We start from the raw sequence: 11,018 nt of genomic DNA on the forward strand, positions 1-11,018 counted from the left end.
GATGCCCTTCAGTAGATGAATGGATAAAGAAAATGTGGAATATATCCACAATGGAATATTACTCAGCAATAAAAGAGAATAAAATCATGGCATTTGCAGATAAATGGGTGGAGTTGGAGAATATCATGCTAAGTGAATTTAGCCAATCCCAAAAAAAGCAAATGCCAAATGTTTTCTCTGATATAAGGAGGCTGATTCATAGTGGAGTTGGGAGAGGGAGCATGGAAAGATTAGAGGAACTCTGGATAAGACAAAGGGAAGGGAGGGGGCAAGGGGTGTAAAAATGATGGTGTAGGACTAAAGTTGTAGCTCAGTGGTAGAGTGCTCACCAAGGATGGGTGAGGCACTGGACTCAATCCTCAGCACCACATAAAAATAAGTAAATAAAAATAAAGGCATTGGGTTCTCCTACAACTAAAAGATTAAAAAAAATGGTAGAATAAGATGGATATCAGTACCCTAAGTACATGTATGAAAACACAAATGATGTGAATATACTTTGCATACAACCAGAGATATGAAAAATTATGCTCTATATGTAATGTGAATTGTAATGCATTTTGCTGTCATATATAACAAATTAGAATAAAAAATTTAAAAATTAAATAAGAAAATAAAAAATAGGAAAGATTGTCCAAAAATTAAACCAGCTTAATAGAAGGAACATATGAGAAAAGAAACATTAAAGAAAGTCTATATGCTAATGTCAAGGCATTCAAGCTGTTCTACCTTTAGCTAAGTGTTAAATCCCCAGGGGCAGATGGTAGATGAATTGCTCGGCATTCATGTCTGCATGATCTGCTTCACTGTTTTTATAGTAAGCCTCGTGACCTTAAAGTATGCACCTTAAATCTTCCTCCTATTTCTCATTTTGTCCTCAGTAGTCACCAGATAACAATGCCTAATCATTAATATGCAACGGGGAGCTGAGAACACAGCAGAATTATAAACACACAAACTAACACCCCCAAAATTTCATAATTCATTTCCAATGATTGAATTCCTTTGATCCCCAGCATCTCTTGTTCTTTTGTCTAGAATCATATTTTCGCGTATATCAGAGGCCATAAATACCCATCTCGAAGGCAGGCACTGCTTTGGTGGGTGCAGGCCCTGGCACTAAGGGAGGAGGGGAGGTGTTGTGATAAAAGAACAATATTCTCAGATTGTTAAACTTTTTCCTTTTTTTAAGGTCATATTTTCGCTTCCACTTCAATGTTCTGTATGTATTTCCCCATCAATGTACAAAAGGGAGTTTTCTGAGGCCTTTCCTGGAGGATAAATAAAACTGTCTCAGAGATTCCTAAAGCTAAAAGATTAATATTATGATAATTACTTTGGAAAAAATAAATTAAGAAAGTGCCAAAACAGCCTCTTGCTGACTTTACATCTCCAAAAATGCAGCCAACCTGATATCTATGGCCTGTCTGTGGGGTGATCTGACTTTCTTTGTTCCTAGGGCTGTGGGCGGTGTATGTCAGCAACTCTCAGCGCTTACCTTCCAGAGATTTCTAACTCTTTACGATGCAATCATGAATATTCACTGGAGGCCAAAACTGGACAAATCAAGCCCCAGTACTTTTCTGGTGCATATGGCTAAAACTCTGAAATCAAGATTTTTCTAAGACGTGTGAATGAGATTTGGGGTTTAAAAGAAGAAGCAATTTAGCACAAGTTAAACAACAAAACAAACTCAAATCATCACTCTTGAACAGTCAAGACTGCTGATCAGCATGTTGGAGGATCCAAATGAAGTCACTGCCTCCTTTACATATTAGGTTTAATAGTAGCCCTTTGGCAAGGCACTTAACCTCTCCAAGCTCTGTTTCCTACTGTCTGTAATGGAAATAAGGCTTGGTAGATTTTAAATGTTGAACTGGTGAGTTAACCACTTAAAAAGTTGTGTTTTTTTAAAAAAAAAATCTGTAAATGTAAATGGTGCTTTCTGCATTACTTAACACCTCACAGAATCCTCCGTAGAGTGACATATCTGAACTGCCCAAGGGTCCTAACAAAAGGACATGTTGGTTTATACCTGAGCTCAGTTCATTCTCCTTAATAGCCCTCAAAAGTTTCTTCACTTGGTTTTCTGCTAGAAACAACAAAAAGACTAGCTCCTCATCAAGAATGAAACTCAAACCATTAAACTTATCATTGGAGATGCATGGTGGAGCACAGACATAGCCCTGGCCTGCTAATTAATTATCAAGAATATTAAATCTGTAGGTGTTCCTGTCTTGTCCATAAAGTGTGCATTGATGCACACAAGAACTCAAGAAAAAGTTTGTTTCCTGGACAAAGAATATGCATTTTATTAAAATTAGCCTATGTTTGTGTGATATTAACTATCAATCTCTCCATTACTGTAGAGTCTAACCGGGCACTGGGAATTCAGAGTTGTTGTTCAGGTCTCCACCTAGACCACCTTTTATTTTTTTCCTTCTGCGTTGTGCTCTCCCTTTTCCTGTAGTCCAATTATGGCTGGTGAGTTTTAATATCAGGTCTGATTTACTTTTGGATAGCACTACCAATCTCTTAAACTGGAATTATTCAAAAATGCAGCCAACTAGGCTGTGGGCTTTTCCTTGGCTGCTACAGGACTTATAAACAAAGTTCCTATTAGCTATTGCAGAAATTCATAAACTTAAAAACTGCAAGGAAGGGCTATTGCCCTGCGAGATATTTATGGGGACTCACTTTGCCTGCTATGGTGAGATTGCTTTTATAAGCACCTCTGGTTTTTAAAATGGGAAAGAACTATATTTCAAGTAAATACTCCCTGGAAGCATCTTCCCCATTACTCAAATATCTTGTGCCCAAGGCTGCACAAGCTAAGATAAAAGCTCTCCATTTGGGACAAAAGGTTTTCCTTGACCCAAGGTTACAAATGGGCTTTTTCAACAAGTAAGCAGTGCACAAAATTGTTAGGGAAAAAAAATCCCAAAATGTAGGAGCTCTGTTTCTTACCTAAGAAACAAGACACTGAGGATATTCCCACAGAAGCCAAGAGTTAATCTCTCCTCCCTTCGCCGCATCAGCACTCAGCACATGCTCTCTATTCCTATGCTTCCCACATCACAGCTTGATTGTTTGCTGGCTGTTTCCCCTACCAGACTGAAATGCTTGAGGAAGAGATGGTATTTTATCTATCCAGTATGCTTGGTGTTTGGCATACTGAGTAGCACACAGTGGGCACTCACTAAATGTTTATTGATTGCTTCCAAGCACTGATTCTAATACTGAAGAGGCATGAATGAGCAGCAAGCCTAATGCGTAACTAGTTCATTGTCCTAAAAAATAAAATTCTTTATGTGTGCTTTGTCTTATGATTTGATTCTTACTCCCACTCTCTGAAATGCAGTGCAGAATTAAATATTCTGCTTGAGATTTTACTTTATATGATTCTCAAATGTAGCACAATAGTAAACGTACTCTGGAATGCAAATCCAGTAATTAAGCTGGGAACACTGCAAAGTTGGCAATGTTTGTGGGAACATATTTTCCAGAAAGTAGGCCTTGCTTAGATTTTTCCTCCTAATTTTCATTCTGTCCAGATAGACTTCATAAGCAGTAACTTTTTCTCCATTATGAGTGCTTTGTTTATTTATTTTTTCTTATTCTTCCCATAGACAAGTCATTACTAACCGTCTAATGAGCTATTCTTTACATAAGATCAATATGGAAACAGCACAATGTACATCCTATTAAGATTCACCACAAGAGATATCTCCTTAAAAAATAGCCTAATATAATAAAGGTGGAAACAGCCTCAAGAAGGAATATTATGTAATATATAGTGACAAAGGATTTCAGGATTTGTTTTGACTGACTGGTTCCTGTATTGAAGGAACCAGGATTTGTAATGTTGGAAACTGGTCTCTCCTTTGGACCTGTTCCATAGAGCCCAGGCCTGGCTCCCCAGTGCAGGTGTTCTGATTGTGCAGACCATGTGCATGTGGCTTTGGAATGGCCGTTTGCCATAAGAATGAGACAGCAGAGCGCGCCCTTAAATAATTAAATGCTGTATCAGATCTGCAGATGTTACAGTCTAACGCACGCAGTGATTGCATGCATGGCACACAGCAGAGGTGTCTGGAGGAAACTGCTCCTCTACCAGGGAAGTATTACATAATTGATTAAAATAATCTTAGAGTGCTGGCGCAACTTTCCATTCTGCTCTTGCCAATGACTGAGCCAGAGACTGAGTTGAAATTTGAAAGCAGAGAAATCTGGTTTGGTTTGAATTAATTATCAAATATTCTTTTGAATACCTCCTTTATCATTCGTTGTCAAACATTAGTGTGTCTTCTAGTTTGGATCTGGGATGTCCCCTAAGGCTCAGATGTTGAAGGTTCGATCTCTAATATTAAGAGAAAGGGGGTTTGGGGAAATAATTGGACCGTGAAGCTCTGACAATGGATTCATGGATTGATGACTTCAGAAATCAATGAACTTTTGGGAGGTGTTGGAACCTGCAGGAGGTGGGGCATAGTTAGAGAAAATAGATCACTGGGGGTGTGCTCTGAAAGGGTTCTTCCATGATGTATTGCCTCACCATAGATACAGAAACAATGGACCCAGCTCCCAGCTGACCATGAACTAAAACCTCTGAAACCATCAGTCAAATAAACCTTTCCTGTTTAAGCTGATTTTTTTCCTCATATATTTGGTAACAGCAATGAAAAGATGACTACCGGTGTGCAGACAAATTATAGTATATTATTGACAATGCAAATTCTATACCAAAGGCCTGGAAGTTCTGATTCAATAGATTTCATGTGGCCTGGAAATCTGCACTTTCAATAAAGTGAAAAAGTGACTCCACCTCCTGCCTTCATCGGGTCTTACCCGAAAATGTTTCATCATGCTTATCACTATGGCAATTGGGTAGAGAAGCCAGAATTGTTCTAGTTTAGAACCTTGCAGGAGTTTTTTCTCAGATTGTGGTCAAGCTTTTCTCCTTTTCTTACTATTAATATTATTATTGATAAAACATATCCAAAGTAATATCCATTCTTAACTGATATCGCTAATGTAAAATAAAATAACTAAGATTTATTGAATATTACCTAAAGTGTGCCAGGTATTTGCATATATTATCATATTTAATCTTTAAAATGACCTTTTAAAATATTTTATTTATTTTTAGTAGTTATTTTAAGTTATACATGATAATAAAATTCATTTTGACATAATTATAAAAGCATTGAATAAAACTTATTCTAATTCAGTCCCAGTACTTCCCCTTCCCCTCCCTTTCTTCCACCCCCTTTTTTCTTCCTTCTACTCTGCTGATCTTTCTGCTATTTACACACACACACACACACACACATACACACATATACACACACACTTTACTTACTGTCTTGCAGATGTACATGATGGTGAGATTCACTATGGTATATTCATATGTGTACATAGGAAAGTTTGATTTGATTAATTAAACTGTATTTCCCTATTGCAACTCTCCTTCCTTCCCTTCATTCCCTTTTTCTACTTCACTGATCTTTCTTCTGTTCTTCTTCTATTATTATTTTTTAATCTCCCCATCCTTATTTTGGATTAGCTTCTACATATAAAAAAAAAAGATCTTTGAACTTTTAAGACTGGATTATAGTCTCCAGTTTCATTCATTTACTGGCAAAGGCCACAGAGTCATTCTTCTTTATGGCTGAGTAATACTTCATTGTGTATATATACATTCGTCTGTTGAAGGGCACCTAGATTAGCTCCATATCTTGACTATTGTGAATCTTGCTGCTATGAAGATTTATGTGGCTGCATTACTGTATTATGCTGATTTTAAGTACTTTAGGTACATATAAGGAGTGGGATAGCAGGATCAAATGATGGTTCCATTTCTAGTTTTCTGAGGACTCTCCACACTGCTTTCCAGAGTGGTTGTAACAATTTGCTGTCCCACCAACAATGTATGAGTACAGCCTTTTTCTCACATCTTTCCAACATTTGTTGTTACTTGTATTCTTGATAAACACCATTCTGGCTGGAATGAGATGAAATTTCAGTGTAGTTTTAATTTGCATTTCTCCAATTGCTGGAGATGCTGAACATTTTTTCGATTTTACTTCCTTTGCCCATTTATTGACTGCATTAATTGGTTTTTTTTTTCTTGTTGTTTTTAGGTGTTAATATTTTTTAGTTCTTTATATATTCTGAGATTAATGCTCTATCTGAACATGTGGTAAAGATTTTCTCCCATTCTGTAAGCTCTCTTTTCATGCTCTTGATTGTTTCTTTATGTTATTTTGAAGAAGCCTTTTTTAATTTGATGACATCTCATTTATTGTTTTGTTTTTTTTTTTTTAATTTTACTTCTTGTGTTTTAGGAGTCTGTTAGAGTATTAGGCCTACATTTTCTTCTAGTAGGTTCAGGGTTTCTAGTGTCATTTCAAGATCTTTGAGTTGAGTTTTGTGCAAGGGAAGAGGTTAGGGTTAAATTTTATTCTACTAAAACTGTGGCTTTCCAGTTTTCCCAGCACCATTTTTTAAAAAAGACTATCTTTTCTCCAACATATGTTTTTGATACCTTTAGTAGGAGATAACTGTATTTATGTGGGTTTGTCTCTGTTTCTTTTAATCTAGTCCATTGGTCTTTTTGCCTGTTTTGGGTGCCAATACTATCATGTTTTTGTTTGTTTGTTTGCTTTTTTTACTGTAGCTCTGTAAAATAATTTGAAGTCCAGTATTGTGATGTCCCATGCTTCACTTTTCTCACTAAAGATTGCTTTGTCTATTCTGGGCCTCTTGTTTTTTCCGAATGAATTTCATGACTGATTTTCTATTTCTGTGAAAAACATCCTTGTATTCTGATGGGAATTTCATTAAACTGTAGAGTGCTTTTTGTAGTATGGACATTTTGACAATATTAATTCTACCTATCCTAGAATATGGGAGGTCTTTTCATCTTCTAAGGTCTTCTACAATTTCTTTCTTTAGTGTTCTATAGATTTTATTGTAGAGGTCTTTCACCTCTTTAGTTAGATGGATTCCCAAGTATATTTTTTGAGCCTATTGTAAACGGGGTAGTTTTCCTCATTCATTTTTCAGCAGATTCATCATTGGAGTATAAGTACACAATTGATTTATGGGTATTAATTTTGAGTCCTGCTACTTTGCTATCTTAGTCAGCTTTTTTTGCTGCTGTGACTAAAAGACCTGACAAGAACAATTTTAAGGAGGAAAAGTTTATTAGGGGTCTCACGATTTCAGAGGTCTCAGTTCATAGACAGCCAGCACCATTCTCAGGGGCTCAAGGTGAGGCAGAACATCATGCAGGAGAATGTGGCAGAATGAAGCAGCTCAAGACATGATCAGAAAGCAGAGAGAAAGACTCCACTTGCTAGATAGAAAATATATACACCCCAGCCAAACCCCAATGACCTACCTCCTCCAGATACCCTACTGGTCTTTAGCCACCACCCAGTTAATCCCATCAGGGGAATCAATTCACTGATTGGATTAAGTTTTGGGGGCCCTGTCATTTCTCCTGTAAACCTTGTTGCATTATCCCACACAGGGAGATTTTGTGGGGGACAATTCAAATCCAATCATTAACAATTGCTGAATTCATTTATCAGTTCTAGAAGTCTTCCGGTGGGATTTTTTTTTGGGGGGGGGTCTTCTAAATATAGAATGCCATCAGCAAACAGAGATAAAATTTGAGCTCTTGTTTTTCCATTTGTATCTTTTTAATTTCCTTCTCTTGCCTAATTGCTCTGGCTAGAGTGTCAAGAACTATGTTGAATAGGAGTGGTGAAAGTGGGCATTCTCATCTTGTTCCTATTTTTAAAGGAAATGCTTTCCATTTATTTCCATTCCAAATAATGTTGGTCTTGGGCTTATTATATATACCATTTACAATGTTGAGGTCAGTTCCTTCTATCTCTAGTTTTTACTAGTATTTAAAACATGAATGGGTATTGTACTTTGGCAATTGCTTTTTCTATGTCTACTGAGATAACCATGTGATTCTTATCTTTATATCTATTTATGTGGTGAATTACATTTATTTACTTATGTATTTTGACCAACCTTGCATCCCTAGGATGAACTCACTTGATCACGGCACACCATCTTTTTAATGTGTAAAACGACCTTTTAAAGTATTCTGATTAGTTTCCCGATTTTATTATGAAGAAACTGCTACCTAGAGAGCTTAACAAACTTGACAACTACCATACAGATTGTGACAAAACCCAAGACAGGCTGCATTTCAGTTTACAGTCTTAGTCTTAACCTCAATTTTCCACTAGATATTAGTTTTCCAGACTGTCCACCAGTCTAGTCCTTATTCTCACTACAATGCCTCCCAGGCTGTTTTATTTTTTTCCAGCGATGTGTCCCTATGAACCATCTTTGAAAATACGGAACTTCCCTGTCAGTCAAGCTGCTAATATGGGCAGCTTGGCCTAAGACCCCTACCATCCAGAAGACACTATGGAAGACACTATGATGTTGCCCTGCTTGTCAGAAACATGGTGCTGAAGGAAACAAATCTATGAGTGAGATAGTGAGCAACATCTGCATGAAGCAGATGATGATACATAAAAGCAGTGATCCTGGAGTTTCAGAAGTTTAAAATGGAGATTAAATAGGAACCGAAGTGATTTCTAGGGACCCAATGGAAAAGTTGGACTTTAGATTCAACCCTTAAGGAGGAGTTCTACGCTAGGTGTGGTGGTATACTCCTGAAATCCCAGCTATTTAGGAGTCTGAAGCATGAGGATCACAAGTTTGAGGCCAGCCCTAGCAATTTCATGAGACCATGTTTCTAATTTGTTTAAAAAAGACTGACATATATAGCTCGTGGTAGAGTGCTTGACTAGCACATGTGAGTCCTTGAGTTTGATCCCCAGGACCAAAAGTGAAACAAGACAAAACAATCAAAAGAAAAGAGTGGAATGAACAAGAGCTTAGTAGATAAGCAGTGAGAGAACAATTGTTGTAATGAGTGTGAGCTGGCATATATCTTCTTGGTAACAGAGTCTCCATTCCCTCCAACGCTATAAGGCCCCCCATAACTACCGCTCATTAAGCCTCTTCTGTAGCTTTCAGCTTTATTGTTAGACACTTCTCATATAGCTGTCATGTAGAGGAAATGCACCCAGTTTCCCCATAACTTCCCCTCATTGTCCCTAGCTCTGTCCTCTAGGGTAACATAGAACCAGTTATTGCCTGAGGTGAGACATGGCGCCTGGAAATAGTGTTAGGAATGGAATTAAGAATGGGACACTGAGTGGACAGTCAGGGTCCAGTGGATGATTCATTTGGAAAACTTCACTGGAGATGTTCACAGAATCTAGGAAAGGAGTTTGTGGAAGGAGGCTCAAAGAACAAGAAGCCAAGAAGGCAGGGAAGGGGGAGAGGAAGAAGTCAGCAGCTGACATATATTAAACACTATTCCATTCAATCCTTAAATATTTATTGAATGTCTACTTATTTCAGATGGCTTACCAGGACTCAAGAATGTGATGATGAAGAATAGAAAAGATGACAGCTATAGTAACCAGGACAGACAACATTATGCAACACCAAATCTCTCTGGGTTTATCACACACCTAAACTTATTTCTCACAGAGTCCAGTGTAGGGCAGAAGGCAGGTTATGCTTACTGTATTCACTCAGGGACCTGAACTGATGAAGGCACCGTCTCAAACTACATTGCCATGACCATTCCAATGGTTCCAAAAGAATTGAGCAAGAGCATCCGATGTTGAAATTTCTATCCAAAATGACCATATCTTGTCTGTCTGTAACTTATGGCTCAGAGCAAGAGATGTAATGATAACTATGTTCCAAGTTGGAAGAAGTCCAATCTTCCTGAGTATTTGGAAGGACAAATGGAATTGTGGGGGTTTTTTTGTTGTTGTTTGTTTGTTTGTTGTTGTTTACATTGAGAGCAGGTACTGTTTTATTAACTGACAAGTTTACAAAAATACCATGGTAGATACTTTAGTTCATCTTTCTAATACGCCTGTCAATCTGGTCTTCCCTGTTACCAGCATCTCTACCTTCAACAAAATGGGTGGTCTTCTTCTTCATTCCACTTGTTGGAGAAGATAATTTAAAGGGCCACAGAGTTATTTGCTTCTTTGAAGCATATTCTAACAGTGTAGATCTCATGAATCAGATCCTCCATGCAGGTGATTCCATATTTACCATGAGATCCAATAATCAAAGTGTTATCTATCAATGCAATTTGCTTCTTATTGTTTTTGCCATATCCATAGTTATAGATTAGTTCATTCACTGATTTCAGGTTTGGTTACCCCCATGCAATATATGGCTCCATGATCCTCAGCATATTTATTGAAGCCTTGTTGAGTTTAATGAAGGTGCCATTGAAGATCTGGCGAAGGCTAAGAAGTTGTAACATCTTACAAACCTTTGGGCTCACACCACTGATACCTCTGACCTTGATGACAAATGCCAATTTGAGTTCTGCGGGTACATAGAAGTTGCCAGTTTTTTCTTGCCATCTTGGTTATTCAAACCTCCATTCTGTACATTTGTCCTGTATTCCTTGTGGTAATGCTTGGCTTTTTCATATAGATAAGCTTCCTCTTTGCCTTTCAAAGCAGTCTTGTGGGCATACTTCTTCCCCAAGTACTTCACCTTCAGCTCTGCATAATTCCTTCACTTAAGGGTATTTGGCACAGCAGGAACCTTCTTTTTCTTCTCTTTGGCACCCTCCATGGTTCCAGCTGGAAAAACTGGAATTTTTAATAGATAACACTGATCACTATTATGTCTGACTCTGTGGAACTTGTAGTCTAGGTAATTAGGTGATGGCAGTCAAATCATAGGCATTTGTGATGAGAACAGTTAGTGCTGTGAATTGGGAAGAATACCTTTGAAGGGAGCACCTAACCAGACTTACCATAGTCAAAGGAGAGCTCTGAGAAAAACTGGTAAAATCAGAAGGATGGAGACAAATGTAGTGAACAAAGATAGGAACATACTTTATCTACAGATAAAGAGTTATGAAAACTTGTGCT

The 11,018-nt window shown here is 37.6% G+C and overlaps 1 pseudogene across 1 annotated transcript; it reads right to left on the reverse strand.

Moving 5' to 3' along the window:
- Window positions 1-9,972: 9,972 nt before the first annotated feature.
- Window positions 9,973-10,725, reverse strand: LOC308641329 (large ribosomal subunit protein uL30-like; annotated as a pseudogene). The gene has a single exon. The product of its transcript is annotated as a large ribosomal subunit protein uL30-like (transcript).
- Between the last annotated feature and the right edge of the window lie 293 nt (window positions 10,726-11,018).

This window comes from Spermophilus citellus (genome assembly GCF_964194105.1).
Source record: "Spermophilus citellus genome assembly, chromosome: 2".
In the NCBI taxonomy this organism is placed as follows: domain Eukaryota; kingdom Metazoa; phylum Chordata; class Mammalia; order Rodentia; family Sciuridae; genus Spermophilus; species Spermophilus citellus.